Genomic DNA, 22769 nt, shown 5'->3' on the forward strand with positions numbered 1-22769 from the left:
GCATTCTTCTGTAGCAGTACATTTCGAAAACTTCTATTCTCTTCTTGGCCAAACTATTTATCGTCCATATTTTCACTTCCATACATGGCTACACTCCATACAAATACTTTCAGAAATGACTTCCTGACGCTTAAATCTATACTCGATGTTAACAAATTTGTCTTCTTCAGAAACGCTTTCCTTGCCATTGCCAGTCTACATTTTATATCCTCTCTACTTCGACCATCATCAGTTATTTTGCTCCCCAAATAGCAAAACTCATTTACTACTTTAAGCATCTCATTTCCTATTCTAATCAACATACACTATGTGAACAAAAGTATCAGGACAGCCCTGAAAACAAACGTTTTTCCTATTGAGTGGATTATGTTGTCACCTACTGCCAGGTACACCATATCTGCGAACTCAGTAGTCATTAGACCTTATGAGAGAGCAGAATGGGGCACTCTGTGGAAGTCACAGACTTCGAATGTGGTCAGGTGATTGGGTGTCACTAGTGTCATACATCTGTACGTGACACTTCCACACTCCTAAATATCTCTAGGTCCACTGCTTCTGATGTGATAGAGAAGTGGAAACATGAAGGGACACATACAGCACAAAACCATATAGGCCGGCCTCCTCTGTTGACTGACAGATTGCTGACAGTTGAAGAGGGTTGTAATGTGTAATAGGCAGACATCTATCCAGACTGTCACACAGGAATTCCAAACTGCATCAGGACTCACAGCAAGTACTATGAGAGTTAGGTGGGAGGTGAGAAAACCTGGATTTCATGGTCGAGCGGCTGTTCAAAAGCCACACATCATGCCGGTAAATGCCAAATGACACCTCACTTGGTGTGAGAAGCATAAACATTGGATGATTGAACATCAGAAAAACATTGTATGGAGTCACAAATCACGGTACACAATGTGGTGATCCGATGGCATGGTGTGGGTATGTTGAATGCGCGGTGAACGTTGTCTGCCAGCGTGTGTAGTGCCAACAGTAAAATTCGGAGGTGGTGGTGTTATGGTGTGGTCGTGTTCTTCATGGAGGTGGCCTGCACCTCTTCTTGTTTTGCATGGTACTATCACAGCACAAACCTACATTGATGTTTTAAACACCTTCTTGCTTCCGGGATGGTGATTGCATCTTTCAACACAATTGAGAACCTGTTCATAATGCACGGCCTGTGGCGAAGTGGTTACGCGACAGTAACATCCCTGTGATGGCTGGCCTGCACAGAGTCCTGACCTGAACCCTACAGAACACCTTTGGGATGTTTTGAAATGTCAACTTCATGCCAGGCCTCAGCGACCGACATCAATACCTCTCTTTACTGCAGCACTTCGTGAAGAATGGGCTGCCATTCCCCAAGAAACCTTACAGCAGCTGAGTGAACGTATGCCTGTGAGAGTGGAAGCTGTGATCAAGGCTGAGGGTGAGCCAACACCTCCATTAGTCACTGTCCTCACCCATCCAGCCTCCCTGTTCCCATTCCAGCACTACACAGCCATCATTTCACCGCCACACCCAGTCTTTTAATTTCTTTCTATTTTTATTTCTCTCCTTTCTGCTACTTACCCCCTCCCCCCTCCGCACCTTCTCTCCCGCTCTCTGTCTAAACTGCAACACTTGACTGTCCGCTACTCCCACCATACTATCCCTCCCCCTCCCCGCCCCAGCCTCCTCCTTACTCCCACCCAGTCGCCACTCCCATCATGCACTGGTGCTGCTGCTCACAGTGTAGTTTCAGCTCTCTGAGACTGCAGACATGTGTGCAAGTTTGCGTGAGTGTGTGTGTGCATGTGTTTATGTACGTCTACTGGTGACAAAGGCGTTAATGGCTGGAAGGTATAATTGTGTGAATCTTTTTGTTGTGCCTATTGTGTGACTCGGAAGCTCCGCTATATGGTGAGTAGCAACTTTCCTTCTCTGGTATTGTTACATTCCATCCTGGATTTTCCATTGTTTGATCTTTACTGAAATAATTCATTTTGGCAACTTTACTGTGTAGTGAGTAGCCAAACAGATTTTTCTGTGTATCGCGTCTACTTCAGAATTATGTTCACTACGTGAATGTGCATTCATGCTTGTGATGTAAAACTTGTATAAATTATCTTTGTCAGAATATATATGCCAATAAATACAGAAAAAGGGCCAAGCTGATCGATGCAGTGTGATGACCATCATTTTGAACCTGTTTTTCCCCCAAATTACAGCAAGATAACGGCAGCAGCACAGCTACTGAGGAATAGGTCTACTGCAGGTGAGGCATGTCAAAGTATGTCTAGAAAAGCAACTTGACCGTGTACATCCCACACTGATCTTCCGGACTTGATCACTAAGACTATAATGACATGTTGCTGTTGTGGTCTTCAGTCCAGAGACTGGTTTGATGCAGCTCTCCATGCTACTCTATCCTGTGCAAGCTTCTTCATCTCCCAGTACCTACTGCAACCTACATCCTTCTGAATCTGCTTAGTGTATTCATCTCTTGGTCTCCCTCTACGATTTTTACCCTCCACGCTGCCCTCCAATACTAAATTGGTGATCCCTTGATGCCTCAGAGCATGTCCTACCAACCGGTCCCTTCTTCTAGTCAAGTTGTGCCACAAACTCCTCTTCTCCCCAATTCTATTCAATACCTCCTCATTAGTTATGTGATCTACCCATCTAATCTTCAGCATTCTTCTGTAGCACCACATTTCGAAAGCTTTTATTCTCTTCTTGTCTAAACTATTTATTGTCCATATTTCACTTCCATACATGGCCACACTCAATACAAATGCTTTCAGAAACAACTTCCTGACAGTTACATCTATACTCGATCTCAACAAATTTCTCTTCTTCAGAAATGCTTTCCTTGCCATTGCCAGTCTACATTTTATGTCCTCTCTACTTCGACCATCATCAGTTATTTTGCTCCCCAAATAGCAAAACTCCTTAACTACTTTAAGTGTCTCATTTCCTAATCTAATTCCCTCAGCATCACCCGATTTAATTCGACTACATTCCATTATCCTCATTTTGCTTTTGTTGATATTCATCTTATATCCTCCTTTCAAGACACTCTGTTCTGTTCAACTGCTCTTCCAAGTCCTTTGCTGTCTCTGATAGAATTACAATGTCATCGGCGAACCCCAAAGTTTTTATTTCTTCTCCATGGATTTTAATCCCTACTCCGAATTTTTCTTTTGTTTCCTTTACTGCTTGCTCAATATACAGATTGAATATCGGGGAGAGGCTACAACCCTGTCGCACTCCCTTCCCTACCACTGCTTCCCTTTCATGCCCCTCAACTCTTATAACTGCCATCTGGTTTCTGTACAAATTGTAAATAGCCTTTCGCTCCCTGTATTTTACCCCTGCCTCCTTCAGAATTTGAAAGAGAGTATTCCAGTCAACATTGTCAAAAGCTTTCTCTAAGTCTACAAATGCTAGAAACGTAGGTTTGCCTTTCCTTACTCTTTCTTCTAAGATAAGTCCTAGTGTCAGTATTGCCTCACGTGTTCCAATATTTCTACGGAATCCAAACTGATCTTTCCCGAGGTCGGCTTCTACCAGTTTTTCCATTTCGTCCTGTAAATGTTCAATGGGATTCGTGTCAGACGACCTGGGTGGCCAGATCGTTCACTCAAACTGTCCAGAATGCTCTTCAAACCATTCACAAACAAGAGTGGCCTGGTGACACGGAACATTGTCATCCATAAAAATTCCATTGTCGTTTCGGAACATGAAGGCCACGAATGGCTGCAGAAGGTCTACAAGTAGTTGAACACAACTGTTCCCAGTCAACGATTGGTTCAGTTGGACCAGAGGATGCAGTCTAATCCGTGTAAACACAGCCCACTCCATTGTGGAGCCGCCACCACCTTGCACAGTGCCTTGTTGACAACGTGGCTTTGTGAGGTCTGTGCCACACTCGAACCTTACCATCAGCTCGTGCCAACTTAAACCGGGACTCCTCCAACCGGGACACGGTTTTTCAGTCATCTAGGGCCAAGCGATACGGTCACGAGCCCACGTGAGCCACTGCAGTCAATGTCGTGCTGTTAGCAAAGGTACTTGTCTTGGTCGTCTGCTGCCATAGCCCATTAATGCCAAATTTTTTGCCACTATCCTAACGTACAACAATGGGGGAAATAAATACAGTGGAAGAAGAATGGGTAGCTTTGAGAGACAAAATAGTGAAGGCAGCAAAGGATCAAGTCGGTAAAAAGATGAAGGCTAATAGAAATCCTTGACTAACAGAAGAGATATTGAATTTAATTGATGAAAGGAGAAAATACAAAAATGCAGTAAATGAAGCAGGCAAAAATGAATACAAACATCTCAAAAATGAGATCGACAGGAAGTGCAAAATGGCTAAGCAGGGATCGCTAGAGGACAAATGTAAGGATGTAGAGGCTTATCTCACTAGGGGTAAGATAGATACAGCCTACAGGAAAATTAAAGAGACCTTTGGAGAAAAGAGAACCACTTGTATGAATATCAAGAGCTCAGATGGAAACCCAGTTCTAAGCAAAGAAGAGAAAGCAGAAAGGTGGAAGGAATATACACAGTGTCTATACAAGGGCAATGTCCTTTAGGAAAATATTATAGAAATGGAAGAGAATGTAGATGAAGATGAAATGGGAGATACGATACTGCGTGAAGAGTTTGACAAAGCACTGAAAGACCTGATCCGAAACAAGGCCCTGGGAGTAGACAACATTTCATTAGAACTACTGACAGCCTTGGGAGAGCCAGTCCTGACAAAACTCTACCTTCAGGTGAGCAAGATATATGAGACAGGCGAAATTCCCTCAGACTTCAAGAAGAATATAATAATTCCAATCCCAAAGAAAGCAGGTGTTGACAGATGTGAAAATTACCGAACTATCAGTTTAATAAGCCACAGCTGCAAAATACTAACACGAATTCTTTACCGACGAATGGAAAAACTGGTGGAGGCCGACATCGGGGAAGAACCGTGGAAATGTTGGAACATGTGAGGCAATACTGACACTACAACTTATCTTAGAAAATAGATTAAGGAAAGGCAAACCTACGTTTCTACCATTGGTAGACTTGGAGAAAGCTTTTGACAATGTTGACTGGAATACTCTCTTCCAAATTCTGAAGGTGGCAGGGGTAAAATACAGGGAGCGAAAGGCTATTTACAATTTGTACAGAAAGCAGATGGCAGTTAAAAGAGTCGAGGGACATGAAATGGAAGCAGTGGTTGGGAAGGGAGTGAGACAGTGTTGTAGCCTATCCCCGATGCTATTCAATCTGTATATTGAGCAAGCAGTGAAGGAAACAAAAGAAAAGTTTGGAGTAGGTATTAAAATCTGTGGAGGACAAATAAAAACCTTGAGGTTCGCTGATGACATTGTAATTCTGTCAGAGACAGCAAAGGACTTGGATGAGCAGTTGAACGGAATGGACAGTGTCTTCAAAGGAGGATATAAGATGAACATCAACAAAAGCAAAATGAGGATAATGGAATGTAGTCGTATTAAGTCGGGTGATGCTGAGGGAATTAGACTGGGAAATGAGATACTTAAAGTAGTAAAGCAGTTTTGCTATTTGGGGAGCAAAAGAACTGATGATGGTCGAAGTAGAGAGGATATAAAATGTAGACTGGCAATGGCAAGGAAAGTGTTTGTGAAGAAGAGAAATTTGTTAACATCAAATATAGATTTATGTGTCAGGAAGTCATTTCTGAAAGTATTTGTATGGAGTGTAGCCATGTATGGAAGTGAAACATGGACAATAAATAGTCTGGTCAAGGAGAGAATAGAAGCTTTTGAAATGTGGTGCTACAGAAGAATGCTGAAGATTAGATGGGTAGATCACATAACTAATGAGGAGGTATTGAATAGAATTGGAGAGAAAAGGAGTTTGTGGCACAACTTGACTAGAAGGAGGGATCGGTTGGTAGGGCATATTCTGAGGCATCAAGGGACCACCAATTTACCATTGGAGGGCAGCGTAGAGGGTAAAAATCGTAGAGGGAGACCAAGAGAGAATACACTAAGCAGATTCAGAAGGATGTAGGTTGCGGTAGGTACTGGGAGATGAAGAAGCTTGCACAGGATAGAGTAGCACGGAGAGCTACATCAAACCAGTCTCTGGACTGAAGACCACAACAACAACAACAATAACAACAACAAATCAACAGTTCAGATTAATTTTGTGTGTTCATGCTTCTACATACACTATGTCACCAAAGTATACAGTCACCCCCAAAAACACATCTTTTTCATATTAGGTGCATTGTGCTGCCACCTACTGCCAGGTATTCCATATCAGCGACCTTAATAGTCATTAGACCGCATAAGAGAGCAGCATGGGGTGCTCCGCGCAACTCATGGACTTCGAACGTGGTCAGGTGATCGGGTGTCAATTGTGTCATACATCTGTACGCGAGATTTCCACACTCCTAAACGTCCCTAGGTCCACTGTTTCAGATGTTATAGTGCAGTGGAAACCAGAAGGGACTCGTACAGCACAAAAGCGTACATGCTGATCTTGTCTGTTGACTGACAGAGACTGCCGACAGTTCAAAAAACAAAACCGTGAAAACTTACATGTGCATATTCCGGCAAAAACAGTGGCAGAAAGCGAAACATGTGGAAATTCAATAAACTCCCGCGTGCAAACTCGGTTATTGGGAAGTAAACAAACCTATGTAAACTCGCATATGCAAATCCCAGTGAAAACAGTGGCGGAAAACGATTCGTGCGGTAAATCTGTAAGCAAATATAAGTGGAAAACTGTGGCGTATAAGAAAAAAGATAAATGTGAAAGAAATCAAGCAAAACAGATCGACAAAAGTGATTTCTTTGTCATCGGTGATTCCATATTAAAAAATGTAGTGGTTCCGAACTGTAAAGTCGATGTTCGCCCTGGAATCCGACCACAGCAGATTGTGAAACATTTAAACAACATTAGGAACACGGAAAAATCCAACCAAAACAACAATGATTCCAACACAAATTTTAAAGGTGTGATAATTCACGTAGGGACAAACTCTATTAGAAGCAGCAGACAAGAAGAAATCATAAATGATATTCGTAATGTAATTCGGTCAGCCAAAGGTTTGTTTACAAGCTCCAGAATTGTTATCAACGGAATTCTACAAAGAAGATCGGTGAGTAACGTGTATACAAACAAAATAAACACTGGCATTAGGGAACAGTGCGACGAACTTGGTGTTGTATTTGTTGACCCAAATAAATTTCTCGACGACAAATGTCTGGGTAGGGATGGCCTGCACCTAAACAGATTAGGTGCAATGACTTTCAGTAAAATGCTCCTGGATTTATGTAAAATTATAAAAAAAAAAAGGGAAACTAATACGGTCTGCAGGGGGTGACTATCCAAGAGTACCATATGCAAACAAAAAACGTGAGTGTAATCATAATAAGGAAGCAGTTGAACCAAAACAGAACGACATTAAAACGAAAAAAAGTGGGAATGCAAATAGTGCCGGAAAAAGTTACTTAACAGTTGTTCACCAAAATATATGTTCCCTAGCAAATAAGACCCAACAGCTAGAAGTGGAGCTGGAGTCTACAGAGTGCTCAGTTGTTTGTCTCACTGAGCATTGGTGCAATGAGGCTGAAATTAATCAGTTAGTCTTGCAGTCTTATAATTTAGCGTGTGCATACTGTAGGACTTCTATGAAGTGTGGAGGGTGTTGTATTTATGTAAAACAAAATTATCAGTATAAGACCAGAAGCGATTTATGTGTAATCAGTGAAGAGCAACATTTTGAACTGGCAGCAGTTGAAATCGGGGACCAATACAGGTGTAGGAATTTGATTATCTTATGTATATACAGCTCTCCTAGTGGAGACTTCAATATCTTTTACTCCAAACTTAATCATGTTCTTAACAAGATATGCACTCCAAAGAACCACATTCTCATATGTGGAGACCTAAATGTGGATAAACTAAATCCTGATTCTACATGGGACTCATTACAAAGTCTTGCTCAAAGTTTCAATTTAGTTCCAATGGTTAACAGTGCAACCAGAATAACAAAATACTCAAAGACAGCTGTTGACCAGGTATTAACAGATTTAGGCAAAGATAACTGTGAGGTGGTGGTAGCACAGCTAGGATTATCTGATCACTCAGCTCAAATCATTAATATAAAAGTGGCTCCAGAAGAAACAAAGAAAATGCATATTTACAGACGAATTTTTTCTAAAAAAAAAGAGACATGAGTTTGCCAAACAGATAGCAGGACAAAAATGGGACTCAGTATGCAAATGAAAAATTCAAAAATTTCATGACATTGTTCAAATTAAATTTTGAAGAAACATTTCCTTAAGTATTATGTCCATTATCAACAGCAGGAAAAAGCAAGTGGGTCACAAAAGGAATCAAAAAATCATCGAAACACTAAAGTACCTGAGCTCTATTAAACACAGCCAAACTAATCCTGCTTTCTCACTCTTTTATAAAAGATATAGGAAAATACTGCTTGCAGCAAAGAGAGCTCATAACTCCAAAATAGTGCACTCTGCTGAAAACAAAAATAAGGCAGTATGGAAGAGTGTGAAGCAGGAAACTGGTACCAGGAAATTGAATCTGTCAAACTTGAAAATCAAAGAGGAAGGGACTCTAATAAAAGACCCAATATATTTGGCAAACTATATAAATGATTATTTTAGTGGCATAGGAATAAAATTACAGGAAAATTTTCTAACAGCCCCTCAGGTCAAAAAGCCAAATAATGGTGTATCACACTCAATGGTGTTATTCCCTACAACACAGGAAGAAGTCTATAAAGCAGTCAGCAAACTGAGAAACAAAAACTCAGCTGGTCTGGATGAAGTCCCCATTTTTATAATTAAGGACTGTATCAAGAGCCTACTCCCACCTTTAGTTGATATTATAAATCAATCTTTCAAGCAGGGCTACTTTCCAGACTATTTAAAATATGCGAAATTACTACCTCTCTTCAAAAAAGGTGATGCAGGAATAATTGAAAATTATAGGCCAATTTCTCTACTATCATGCTTTGCAAAAATATTAGAAACTATTATGAAAGATAGGATAATGAATTATTTAAATAAATACAACTTACTGTCTGTTGACCAGTTTGGATTTCGATCAGGGAAAAGCACAGAATCAGCAACAGCACACCTCACAAAACACATTCTAGAAGCATTAGATAAAGGGAACTACACAACTGGTATATTTCGTGATCTAACTAAAGCGTTTGATACAGTAGACCACAACATATTGTTAAATAAGTTAGATGAACTTGGAATAAGGGGACTTGTGAACAAATGGTTCCAGTCATACCTAAAAAATAGAAGACAGATAACTCAAATCTCACATATTTCAAGTTGCTCAAACTATATTGTAAAGTATACTTCAGACCCAAATTATGTAAATATAGGTGTCCCACAGGGTAGTGTCCTTGGCCCAGTACTATTCCTCATTTACATAAACGACTTCCCACAGAGCATCAAGCATGGACAAACGATATTGTTTGCATATGACTCAAATGTTCTAATCAGTGACAAATCACCAGAAGCACTAAAAGAAAAAGCCAAACAAACACTAAACAGTGTATGTGAGTGGGCATCCAATAATAAACTAACACTAAATCTTAAAAAAACAAATGCTGTTAACTTCTATGTCTGTAAAAAACCACACTATAACAACTTTAAGTTAAACAATGAAACTATAGAATGTGTAGACTACACAAAATTTCTTGGTATGCATGTTGACAGTCAGTTAAAGTGGGAAGAACATATTAAAATACTTAGTAACAGAATCGCTACAGCATGCTATGCTCTGAGAATTCTGACTGCAGTGTGTGATACTACGTGTGTCAGATCTGTATATTTTTCTTATATCCGCTCTGTTATTACCTATGGAATAATATTTTGGGGAGTCAACAGTAAAAATATTCAAATAGTTTTCAAATTACATAAAAGAGCAATCCGTATAATAACCTAGAGTGGCAGTAGGGCTCACTGCCTTGAACATTTCCAAAAGCTGGAAATCCTTACTGTCCCCTGTGAATACATTTTTCAAAGTGTTATGTATGTAAAAAAAAATATTGACTGCTATATGAAAAATTCTTTAGTACACAGCTATGAAACTAGAAACCAATACAATCTGCATCTACAGAGGAAAAATAAAGTTAAAACTCAGCAGAGCTTGTTGTACAATGCTGTTAAATTATATAATAAATTACACCAACAAATAAAAGATATTGACACAATCGGACAGTTCAAAACAAAACTAAAATTTTTTTATTAAATAAAAGTTATTACACAGTAATGGACTATCTGAATTAAAACATGTAGTGTAATTAAAGTAACCTGCATTGTAATACACGAGGAAATAATTATAATATGAAATCAAAATTGTACAGTACTATAAGAAAATTACAAATTACACAAGGATATAAAACTAATTTAAGATACCTCAAAAATGTGTGTAAATACAAATTTTATATGTATAATTGTAGGTATATTGTATTGTATATGATTTTGCTGACGAATTCCACACAATGTATATTGTTACATGGATTAATAAAGAAATCAATCAATCAAGAGGGTTGTAATGTGTAATAGGCAGACATATATCCAGACCGTCACACAGGAATTCCAAACTGCATCAGGATCCACTGCAAGTACTATGACAGTTAGGTGGGAGGTGAGAAAACTTCGATTTCGTGGTCAAGCGTCTCCTCGTATACCACAAATCACTTCAGTAAATGCCAAATGATGACTTGCTCAGTGTAAGGAGCGTAAACATTGGACGATTGAAACGTGGAAAAATGTTGTGTGGAGTGACGAATGACAGTATACAATGTGGCGATCTGACGGCAGGGTGTGGGTGTGGCGAATGCCCGGTGAATGTCATCTGCCAGCGTGTTTAGTGCCAACAGTAAAATTCGGAGGCGGTGGTGTTACGGTGTGGTCGTGCTTTACATGGAGGGGGCTTGCACCCCTTGTTGTTGTGTGGCATTATCACAGCACAAGCCTACATTGATGTTTTAAGCACCTTGTTGCTTCCCACTGTTGAAGAACAATTTGGGGATGGCAACTGCATCTTTCAACACAATCGAGCAGCTGTTCATAATGCACGGCCTGTGGTGGAGTGGTTACACGACAATAACACCCCTGTAATGGACGGGCCTGCACAGAGTCCTGTCCTGAATCCTGTAGAACGCCGACTTCGTGCCAGCCCTCACTGACCGAGATCGATACCTCTCCTCAGTGCAGCACCCTGTGAAGAATGGGCTGCCATTCGCCAAGAAACCTTCCAGCACCCGGTCGAACATATGCCTGCGAAATTGGAAGCTGTAATCGAGGCTAAGGGTGGGCCAACACCATACTGAATTCCAGCATTGCCGATGGAGGGTGCTACGAAGATGTAATTATTTTCAGTCAGGTGTCTGGATACTTTTGATCACATAGTGTTAAAGACCAACATACAACTTAAAAGTTAAACTAAACATGTATCTACTGTTTGATAATTTTATACATGGCTGGTAGCAGTAATAGTAAGTTTTCAGTTATTAAAGTACACAACCAATCACTTGCCAGAATTTATTTATTTGATGTATCAGTTGTTGGGAAGTCTGCATAATCAGTCTATTAGTTTATGGAACATGCACATATTTGTGATGGAGTTATCCGCAATTCATATTTACACAAAATGTGCTTATTTAGATAGTCAGCCGGAAAATGAGCCTATTTTCTATGTATTAGTGAAAACTCTCATCAAAGTCCTTACTGTGGTTCCTAAAATTAGCCCTCCCATACAGAGAGAAACACAGTGGTAGGCCTATAAATTATAGGCCTACGTGAAATTCGTTTATGCTATAAATGGCTATAAAAATTATAGGCGTTCTCGTTTCCCGCGCACGGGATCCCGGGTTAGATTCCTGGCTGGGTCAGGGATTTTTCCTACCTCGAGATGACTGAGTGTTGTTGTGTTGTCTTCATCATAATCATCATTCATCCCCATTACGGTTGGAGGAAGGCAGTGGCAAACCACCTTCTCTGGGACCTTGTCTAGTACAGCGGTGCGGGTCTCCTGCATCGTCCCCTTTGCTCCTCGGAGTATGGAACCTCGTCATCAACAATGACTTGAAAATGAGTCTCGACTCAAAACTAGTCATTGAGTGAATAAAAAAAGTAAAATTTGCAACTTTGGACTGGTTTTTCGTTGTACTGTCGGTTTTTGTTAAAGTCTCTCAGGAACTCACGAGGCTGGCACTGCCTTGAAAGGAACTTTTTAAGTACTCTGGTTTAACAGGTACCCAAAGCAGCTTACTAGTGTGACCGTAGCCCATGGGAGTTACTGGTTGGAAACCTCCTGTCGCCATTGTCTACCCGTTGCTTAAAACTTACATGTGCCACGTCTCGCCACATTCCAAGAACTGGGAGAAACACGAGCTAAAATTCAAGAATTCACAGGTCCTGTTCTTTCATTCAGAAAGGTACAAAAGTACAACACAAAGTGATTCTATATATATTTTAGTCGCTTAGCAACATGTTATAATACGTATAGATTTTCTTACTGTATAAATAACTTCCGTTAAGAGTATCATTCATTGGCAAGAAGATGTAGGGAAGCGCCTTATTCCCCTGGTGTGTCATGTACTGCTGCTTCATGTTCCACCTCAACAGCTTTTCATGGATTTTTTTCTCTAACATATTTGCAAACATGTCATGACTGTAATCACTCTGGATTTTGTAGGTACGATAGGAAACTCCGTCAATAAGAACATTTATTTTGTAGTGAAGTTATTAATACAATAATATTGTGTTAATTCTTTTAAAGTTTTGGATCTTTGTATTTACACTGTAATGTAGAAGGAGATCCAGGGTGAGGCATAATATCGAGCGATTTTAAAAAAGTGCACAAATTAAGCTGCATCAGAGAGAGGTGGAGGGACAGCGTCCATTACATTTTGTACTGTTATATGTGCCTCACTGCTTTTTTTCTCTATCTAATTTGTGCCTGCTTTTATTCTGAGAAGCTCAGTAATGTACACTCCTGGAAATGGAAAAAAGAACACATTGACACCGGTGTGTCAGACCCACCATACTTGCTCCGGACACTGCGAGAGGGCTGTACAAGCAATGATCACACGCACGGCACAGCGGACACACCAGGAACCGCGGTGTTGGCCGTCGAATGGCGCTAGCTGCGCAGCATTTGTGCACCACCGCCGTCAGTGTCAGCCAGTTTGCCGTGGCATACGGAGCTCCATCGCAGTCTTTAACACTGGTAGCATGCCGCGACAGCGTGGACGTGAACCGTATGTGCAGTTGACGGACTTTGAGCGAGGGCGTATAGTGGGCATGCGGGAGGCCGAGTGGACGTACCGCCGAATTGCTCAACACGTGGGGCGTGAGGTCTCCACAGTACATCGATGTTGTCGCCAGTGGTCGGCGGAAGGTGCACGTGCCCGTCGACCTGGGACCGGACCGCAGCGACGCACGGATGCACGCCGAGACCGTAGGATCCTACGCAGTGCCGTAGGGGACCGCACCGCCACTTCCCAGCAAATTAGGGACACTGTTGCTCCCGGGGTATCGGCGAGGACCATTCGCAACCGTCTCCATGAAGCTGGGCTACGGTCCCGCACACCGTTAGGCCGTCTTCCGCTCACGCCCCAACATCGTGCAGCCCGCCTCCAGTGGTGTCGCGACAGGCGTGAATGGAGGGACGAATGGAGACGTGTCGTCTTCAGCGATGAGAGTCGCTTCTGCCTTGGTGCCAATGATGGTCGTATGCGTGTTTGGCGCCGTGCAGGTGAGCGCCACAATCAGGACTGCATACGACCGAGGCACACAGGGCCAACACCCGGCATCACGGTGTGGGGAGCGATCTCCTACACTGGCCGTACACCACTGGTGATCGTCGAGGGGACACTGAATAGTGCACGGTAAATCCAAACCGTCATCGAACCCATCGTTCTACCATTCCTAGACCGGCAAGGGAACTTGCTGTTCCAACAGGACAATGCACGTCCGCATGTATCCCGTGCCACCCAACGTGCTCTAGAAGGTGTAAGTCAACTACCCTGGCCAGCAAGATGTCCGGATCTGTCCCCCATTGAGCATGTTTGGGACTGGATGAAGCGTCGTCTCACGCGGTCTGCACGTCCAGCACGAACGCTGGTCCAACTGAGGCGCCAGGTGGAAATGGCATGGCAAGCCGTTCCACAGGACTACATCCAGCACCTCTATGATCGTCTCCATGGGAGAATAGCAGCCTGCATTGCTGCGAAAGGTGGATATACACTGTACTAGTGCTGACATTGTGCATGCTCTGTTGCCTGTGTCTATGTGCCTGTGGTTCTGTCAGTGTGATCATGTGATGTATCTGACCCCAGGAATGTGTCAATAAGGTTTCCCCTTCCTGGGACAATGAATTCACGGTGTTCTTATTTCAATTTCCAGGAGTGTATGTAAAGACCCTAAAAGTAAATATGATTCAAAAAGTACTTGAAGTAAAGTGAAGCACAGCTGGACAGCAAGAAACTCTTTAGTGTGCAATGAATCTTTGAGTATGGACTCAAAAACAATTGATTTTATATTTAAAAAAATAATAAATAAAAAAAAGGCTGTTAATCTGTATCTTGTGGTAAGAGGACATGTGGCTAGGCCGTCCCTCAGAACGCATTGTGACATTTTATGAAAATTGATGTTGTTGTTGTGGACTTCAGTCCTGAGACTGGTTTGATGCAGCTCTCCATGGTACTCTATCCTGTGCAAGCTTCTTCATCTCCCAGTACCTACTGCAACCTACGTCCTTCTGAATCTGCTTAGTGTATTCATCTCTTGGTCTCCCTCTTTGACTTTTACCCTCCACGCTGCCCTCCAATACTAAATTGGTGATCCCTCGATGTCTCAGAACATGTCCTACCAACCGATCCCTTCTTCTAGTCAAGTTGTGCCACAAACTCCTCTTCTCCCCAATTCTATTCAATACCTCCTCAGTAGTTATGTGAGCTACACATCTAATCTTCAGCATTCTTCTGTAGCACCACATTTCGAAAGCTTCTATTCTCTTCTTGTCCAAACTATTTATCGTCCATATTTCACTTCCATACATGGCTACACTCCATACAAATACTTTCAGAAACTACTTCCTGACACTTAAATCTATACTCGATGTTAACAAATTTCTCTTCTTCAGAAACACTTTCCTTGCTATTGACAGTCTACATTTTATATCCTCTCTACTTTGACCATCGTCAGTTATTTTGCTCCCCAAATAGCAAAACTCCTTTACTACTTTAATCATCTCATTTCCTAATCTAATTCCCTCAGCATCACCCTGCTTAATTCGACTACATTCTATTATCCTCACTTTGCTTTTGTTGATGTTCATCTTATGTCCTCCTTTGAAGACGCTGTCCATTCCATTCAGCTGCTCTTCCAGGTCCTTTGCTGTCTCTGACAGAATAACAATGTCATCGGCGAACGTCAAGGTTTTTATTTCTTCTCCACTAATTTTAATACCTACTCCGAACTTTTCTTTTGTTTCCTTCACTGCTTGCTCAGTATACAGATTGAATAGCATCGGGGAGAGGCTACAACCCTGTCTCACTCCCTTCCCAACCACTGCTTCCCTTTCGTACCCCTCGTCCCTTATAACTGCCATCTGTTTTCTGTACAAATTGTAAATAGCCTTTCGCTCCCTGTATTTTACCCCTGCCACCTTCAGAATTTGAAAGAGAGTATTCCAGTCAACATTGTCAAAAGCTTTCTCCAAGTCTACCAATGGTAGAAACGTAGGTTTGCCTTTCCTTAATCTATTTTCTAAGATAAGTTGTAGTATCACTATTGCCTCACGTGTTCCAACATTTCTACGGAATCCATTTGTCTGTATAGAATTCGTACGTATTTTGCAACCGTGACTTATTAAACTGATAGTTTGGTAATTTTCACACCTGTCAACACCTGCTTTCTTTGGGATTGGAATTATTATATTCTTCTTGAAGTCTGAGGGTATTTCGCCTGTCTCATACATCTTGCTCACCAAATAGTAGAGTTTTGTCAGGACTGGCTCTCCCAAGGCTGTCAGTAGTTCTAATGGGATGTTGTCCCGGGGCCTTGTTTCGACTCAGGTCTTTCAGTGCTCTGTCAAACTCTTCTCGCAGTATCGTATCTCCCATTTCATGTTCATCTACATCCTCTTCCATTTCCATAATATTGTCTTCAAGTACATCGCCCTTGTATAGACCCTCTATGTACTCCTTCCACCTTTCTGCTTTCCCTTCTTTGCTTAGAACTGGGTTTCCATCAAAGTGATAAAACCGAGTGAAGTATGTGTAAGAGTTGCCAAACATTTATGTACACAAATTTTCTGGAAGTGAAGAATAGAAATATCTCGTTTTTGGAAAAGGAGGTGAACTTCATTGTCGTTGTCGTCTATCAATCGACAGAATTGTAAGTGTACAAAGTTCACTAAAGTACAGGAAAATAAATGCATTCTCTATAGTTTTTGTTCAATAAATGGCGACCTCTCATAAGTTCTTAATTACAGTAATTGGATTCTGTTCTTGTACAATAGTATGGTGCTGAACTCCACTGGCCAATTTTGATGTAGCAGGATGTTTAGTTTGAAGGAAGTTTTTGTGCCAAGTAATCTCCTTTCCTCACGAAAAGCAGATTGCTGTTTGATCTTATTTACTTACAACAGTGGTCCCTTAGGTATGAAAAGCCATGAAAAGCTCAAAACTATCCACAATACAGCCAAGTAACTAACAGAGTCGTATTTTAAACCTTAAAGAATAATAACTTCCTCCAAATTGCAATATGTCAACAACTGGTGCACAAGCTGATCATTCAAGGAGGCAGCAACCAAAATTCAGGTACCAGTTACGACTCAATCAAAAATATCTCTCTCTCTCTCTCTCTCTCTCTCTCTCTCTCTCTCTCTCTCTCTCTCTCTCTCCCCCCCCCCCCCTCCCTCTCCCTCTCCGAACACATATATAAATATTCATATTATTATTTTAAAAAAGTCATTTTTATAATTTGTGACAAAATAGCATTTAGTCATAATGGAGTGCTGGACCCCACAGCATCATGCGTACGCTGTCAAAGCATTTTATCAAAACGGTAGTTCGTACCAGTCGTGCATTCCGGAACCACTTCACCATTAATCGGAATTAGCCGGTGCCATCTGCCAGTGCGATTAAAAAGTGGTTTGAGAACTTTAAGGAGATGGCATTGATGACAAAGAAGAAACTGGGAGACCAAAAACTGAACGCACACCTGAAAACTTCAAATGTGTAATACTTGCCATTAGGAGAAGCTCTTGTCACTCAGCTGACAGGCACAGCTCGCACACTGGGAATTCTAACAGCAACAAGAATTTTGCACGAAGATTTGCACTTCCACCCCTTCAAAATCCAAATGGTTCAAGCCCTTAAGAAAACAGATTATGTGAGCTGAAGCCAGTCCTGCTTAGAATTTTTGGACACGATTAATCAATACGAGGACATTGTAAACTGTCTGTGGATGAGTGATGAAGCTCACTTCCATCTCTCTGGTTATGTGAACAAGCAAAACTTTTGATTTTGGAGTGATGTTAATCCTAGAGAACTGCATCAGCAACAATCGCACTCCCCAAAATTTACAGTGTGGTGTGGCCTGTCTTCATTAGGGATCATAGGACCATACCTTTTTGAAGATGGCCTTGGCGGTGCTGTAACAGTGACTTTGCAGGGATACGCAGACATGTTGGAAAACTATTTTATCCACAACTTTCACACTACATAGTGAACAATGAGACATTTTTCCAGCAGGACAGAGCAACCTCCAACATTGCTCGAGTAAGTGTGAATACTGTCAGTCGTTTGTTTCCAAATCGTGTGATCTCCCGAAATGGGAATAATGCGTGGCCCTCTCATTCACCAGACCTCACAACATTTGACTTTTTCTTGTGGGGTTATCTGCAAAGCAAAGTTTACCAAGATAACCCTCCTCGAACAATTGAAGTCCTGAAAGAATAGATGCGACAGGAAGTTGTTTAGATCCCCCTAGCAATGCCGTGCAATGTGACGAGTCACTTCATGGTCTGGCTGGAGGAATGTGCACATCTAAATGGATGCCATCTTACTACAGTTATCATAAAAAAATAATTGATATTTTAGTATTGCAGAAAATGCTTTTTCGTGTATTTTAAGACCATCAAACAAAAAAATTTTAATGAAGTGTTTTTATTTAATAGTCTTTTAAAAATTGCTCTTTATTATGCCAACTGATTAAATAGTTTTCTTTGCAAATAATTTTTATTGACCAAGCAAGTAATGCTTCACCCTTAAAATTCCAATTCAGTTTTATACAAGGTGGTACAAATATCTCAAAAAATAAGCGTCAAATGAAAAAACTATGAAGAACGAAACTCGTCTAGCTTGAAGGGGGAAACCAGATGGCACTATGGTTGGCCCGCTAGATGGCGCTGCCATAGGTCAAACGGATATCAGCTGCGTTTTTTAAAATAGGAACACCCATTTTTATTACATATTCGTGTAGTACGTAAAGAAATAGGAATGTTTTAGTTGGACCACTTTTTTCGCTTTGTGATAGATGGCGCTGTAATAGTCACAAACATATAAGTACGTGGTATCACTTAACATTCCGCCAGTGCGGACGGTATTTGCTTCGTGATATATTACCCATGTTAAAATGGACCATTTACCAATTGCGGAAAAGGTCAGTATCGTGTTGATGTATGGCTATTGTGATGAAAATGCCCAAAACAGGTGTGTGCTATGGATGCTGCTCAGTATCCTGGATGACATCATCCAAGTGTCCGGACTGTTCACCAGATAGTTACATTATTTAAGGAGACATTAAGTGTTCAGCCACATGTAAAACGTCAACCACAACCTGCAACAAATGATGATGCCCAAGTAGGTGTTTTAGCTGCTGTCGTGGCTAATCCGCACATCTGTAGCAGACAAATTGCACGAGAATCGGGAATCTAAAAAATGTCGGTGTTGAGAATAGATATGGGCAAAACTGTTCTTTTCAGAGATCGGATCAGAGCTGTTCACTCCCTGAAATGAATTAGCTCTTTTTCATGACTCACCACTCATTTACAATAGAAAATAAATGGAAGGCACATTGCCCTTTAAACTTGGTTTATTCCAGTACTATACCTGTATTTTGATCTTATTTGATCCTATTTTGAAGTAACACGGACAATGAGTAAGAATTTTGTATTGTTTATTGTAATTTCCACGATATGACAAAGTTTTTGATTATTGATTTATTTTGCACTATCGTGGTTTTTTGGGTGATCGGAAAATGTTGTAACTTGAGATTTACATTAACAATATATTTGGCTATAATGTATTAAAATTTCATTAACCTCATACAAATACATCGCAAGCCATATATTTTTAAAGTGAACATTTCCTTCCGAAGACGCCTAAAATCGCAAAATCCGTACCAGAATAAGAAAAAAAAATATAAATTTGACTGTAAAACGAAAGTGCTGCATATAGCCTTACGCATAATAAAACAAGAAAAATATTGGTGTATCACATTTTGCGGTACGTTTATCGGTTCGCTCGTAATTAAAGCGTAAATTCGAGTGTCCATAATAAAAATCCTATAGTAAGAGGAGTCATCAGGAACCTAATCTGATCAGTTTAAACAAATAAAAATAAAATAAAAACAAATGATGTATACATAACATAATAATGTAATATACATAGCGGTATTACTACGAAGAACAATATTCAGTAGAGACGAACTCCGATGCAGAAGCACTGAGTCGAGCAGGTCGAGCCGCGAGCTGTATTACTGCGTGAGCTGAGACCGCAGAGACCAGAGTGACACCTGAGTTGCTTTGCTCAACGCTCTGGCTAGAGTCGAGAACGGTGGGGTGAGCGTTGAGCGGGCGAGTTCCGAGGGTGGGGGGAGCGGTGAACTCACCCACTCTGAGACAAATCGTCCGTTCCCTTGCGAGCAGGTTGTTGCAAGTAGCTCTTATGTTATCCGCTAGGAGGCTCTCTGTCCTGTTGCTCGCATCAACTGCCCAGAGGGCAGGACGTGCGACTGAAACGGTCGCCGACGGAGTGCGATGCTAAGTTAAGCTGCGCCAGACACTGCACGCGGCAGATGATGCACAGAGACGGCACAGCATATGTGAAACACAAAATCCAATGAGGCACTGCACAATGCAGGCAGCCAAGGTAGAAGCAGGGCAGAGGCCGGCGCTGGCTGTGTTGTGTGGCGTGCACTGTGCTGTGACCAGCAGAGGCGCTGCTGATATGCTCTCTCTCTCTCTCTCTCTCTCTCTCTCTCTCTCTCTCTCTCTCTCTCTCTCTCTCCTCTCTCTCTCCCCCGTGGGAAACGTTTGGAGCTACCGTTCTTTTTTTCTGAATCACTGATTGTTCACTCCTTTGAAAGATTCAACTCTATGAATTAGTTCAAGAGCGCATCCCCCATCTCTAGTTGAGAATGCTACATCAACATCAATTGCATGCGTACCATATTTCTATGCACCAGGAATTGCATGGTGACGACTGAACGTCACGTACAATTCTGCCACTGGGCACAAGAGAAATCACGGAACGATGACAGATTTTTTGCACGTTTTCTATTAAGCGACGAAGCGTCATTCACCAAAAGCGGTAATGTAAACCGGCATAATAGGCACTATTGGGCAACAGAAAATCCACTATCACTTAGACAAGTGGAACATCAGTGACTTTGGCGGGTTAATGTATGGTGCGGCATTATGGGAGGAAGGATAATTGGACCCCATTTTATCGATGGCAATCTAAATGGTGCCATGTATGGTGATTTCCTACATAATGTTCTACCGATGTTACTACAAGATGTTTCACTGCATGACAGAATGGTGATGTACTGCCAACATAATGGATGTCCGGCACATAGCTCACATGCAGTTAAAGCGGTATTGAACAGCATATTTCATGACAAGTGGATATGTTGTTGAAGCACCGTACCGTGGCCCGCACGTTCACCTGATCTGAACATCCCCGGATTTCTTTCTGTGGGGAAAGTTGATGGACATTTGCTATCGTGATCCACCGACAACACCTGACAATGTGCGTCAGCGCAATGTCAATGCATGTGCGAACATTACGGAAGGTGGACTACTCGCTGTTGAGACGAATGTCGTTTTACGTATTGCCATATGCACTGAGGTTGACGGACGTCATTTTGAGCATTTATTGCATTAATGTGGTATTTACAGGTAATCATGCTGCAACAGCATGCATACTCAGAAGTGATAATTTCACAAAGGTACATATATCACATTGGAACAACCAAAATAAAATGTATTTTAATTTAAAAAACCTACCTGTTACCAACTGTTCGCCTAAAATTGTGAGCCATATGTTTGTGACTATTACAGCACCATCTATCATAAAGCGAAAAAGGTGGTCCAACTAAAACACTTATTTTTAAAAAAAAAAACAGCTGATATCCATTTGAACTATGGCAGCGCCATCTAGCGGGCCAACCGTAGCACCATCTGGTTTCCTCCTTCAAGCTAGACAACTTTCGTTGTTTGTAGTTTTTTCGTTCGACGCTTATTTCGTGAGAGATTTGGCCCGGTCACGGTCAATGGGCCACCGTGTATATGTGGTGTCTATTCTTTTGGACATGTCCAAAAGAACTGACACCACATATATATAATTAAGGCGAGGATGGCCAATGACCTCCAGTGCAGATGCACACCAGGCTCAGACTCTTAAAGGAATTGTTGCACTGCCATGAGTAGTGAAGATAATGGGCAAGGGGCACTAGATACGTACCGAGCGAGATGGTGCAGTGGGTAGCACACTGGACTCGCATTCGGGAGGACGACGGTTCAATCCCGTCTCCGGCCATCCTGATTTAGGTTTTCCGTGATTTCCCTAAATTGTTTCAGGCAAATGCCGGGATGGTTCCTTTGAAAGGGCACGGCTGATTTCCTTCCCAATCCTTCCCTAACCCGAGCTTGCACTCCGTCTCTAATGACCTCGTTGTCGACGAGACGTTAAACATTAACCACGACCACCACCACAACCACTAGATAAGTTGAGAATTAGGGCCTGATGGGAGGTATCCTACAGCAGTCCGCGCAGTTGCTATTACCACAGTGTCCAGATCACTCGGAGGTCAGAGCATCTGCCTAGTAAGCAGGAGGCCCGAGTTCGAATCCCAGGTCCGGCACAACAAATTTTCAACTTTTGCTATTCATTTCAATCAATGCCTACTCTCAGCCAGTGTCTGCAATTCCTTTGTGTCTCAATTGAATTTTAGTCAGGATAAAGCGAACTCTTCATAAATAATAAAATACTACAAATCTCCATTTTAAAATATTTCTCGTCAGTCCACAGTTTACCGAATTCCCAAAACGTATACTGACTGCTCAGCTCTACAATGATAGATTGTTATTTACCCCCAACAGTGAGACAAGTACTGAATCATTTCATGACATGAATTACACATTTCAGTTACCACAAACTACATATAAAATAATACATGACAGAGAGAATTGGAACTTTTGTGCAATAAAATTGTACAAGGTGTTTTTTGCAAATTAGAATTAAAACAAATAAAAGTCTTATATGGCTACATCAGCTGTGTATTGTATTTCATTCAATGACCCCCAAAAGGTGTATAAAAAATTACAATCTTTGCATAAAAATTTTTTTTTTTTTTAAATCGCTAAGAAAACTTACCAAACTGCTATTCTGTGTAGGTATTGTTAAATGGCATTGTGTTAAATAAACTTTAAAAATATTTCATCACAAATGC

At 41.4% G+C, this 22769-nt stretch overlaps 1 non-coding gene across 1 annotated transcript; it reads left to right on the top strand.

Annotated features, from left to right (window-relative positions):
* The first annotated feature begins 21783 nt into the window (after positions 1–21783).
* Positions 21784–21856, top strand: Trnaa-cgc (transfer RNA alanine (anticodon CGC)). The gene has a single exon. It is a non-coding gene; the product is annotated as a tRNA-Ala (tRNA).
* The last annotated feature ends 913 nt before the right edge of the window (positions 21857–22769 follow it).

The sequence above is a fragment of the Schistocerca cancellata genome, chromosome 11 (genome assembly GCF_023864275.1).
Source record: "Schistocerca cancellata isolate TAMUIC-IGC-003103 chromosome 11, iqSchCanc2.1, whole genome shotgun sequence".
NCBI lineage: Eukaryota > Metazoa > Arthropoda > Insecta > Orthoptera > Acrididae > Schistocerca > Schistocerca cancellata.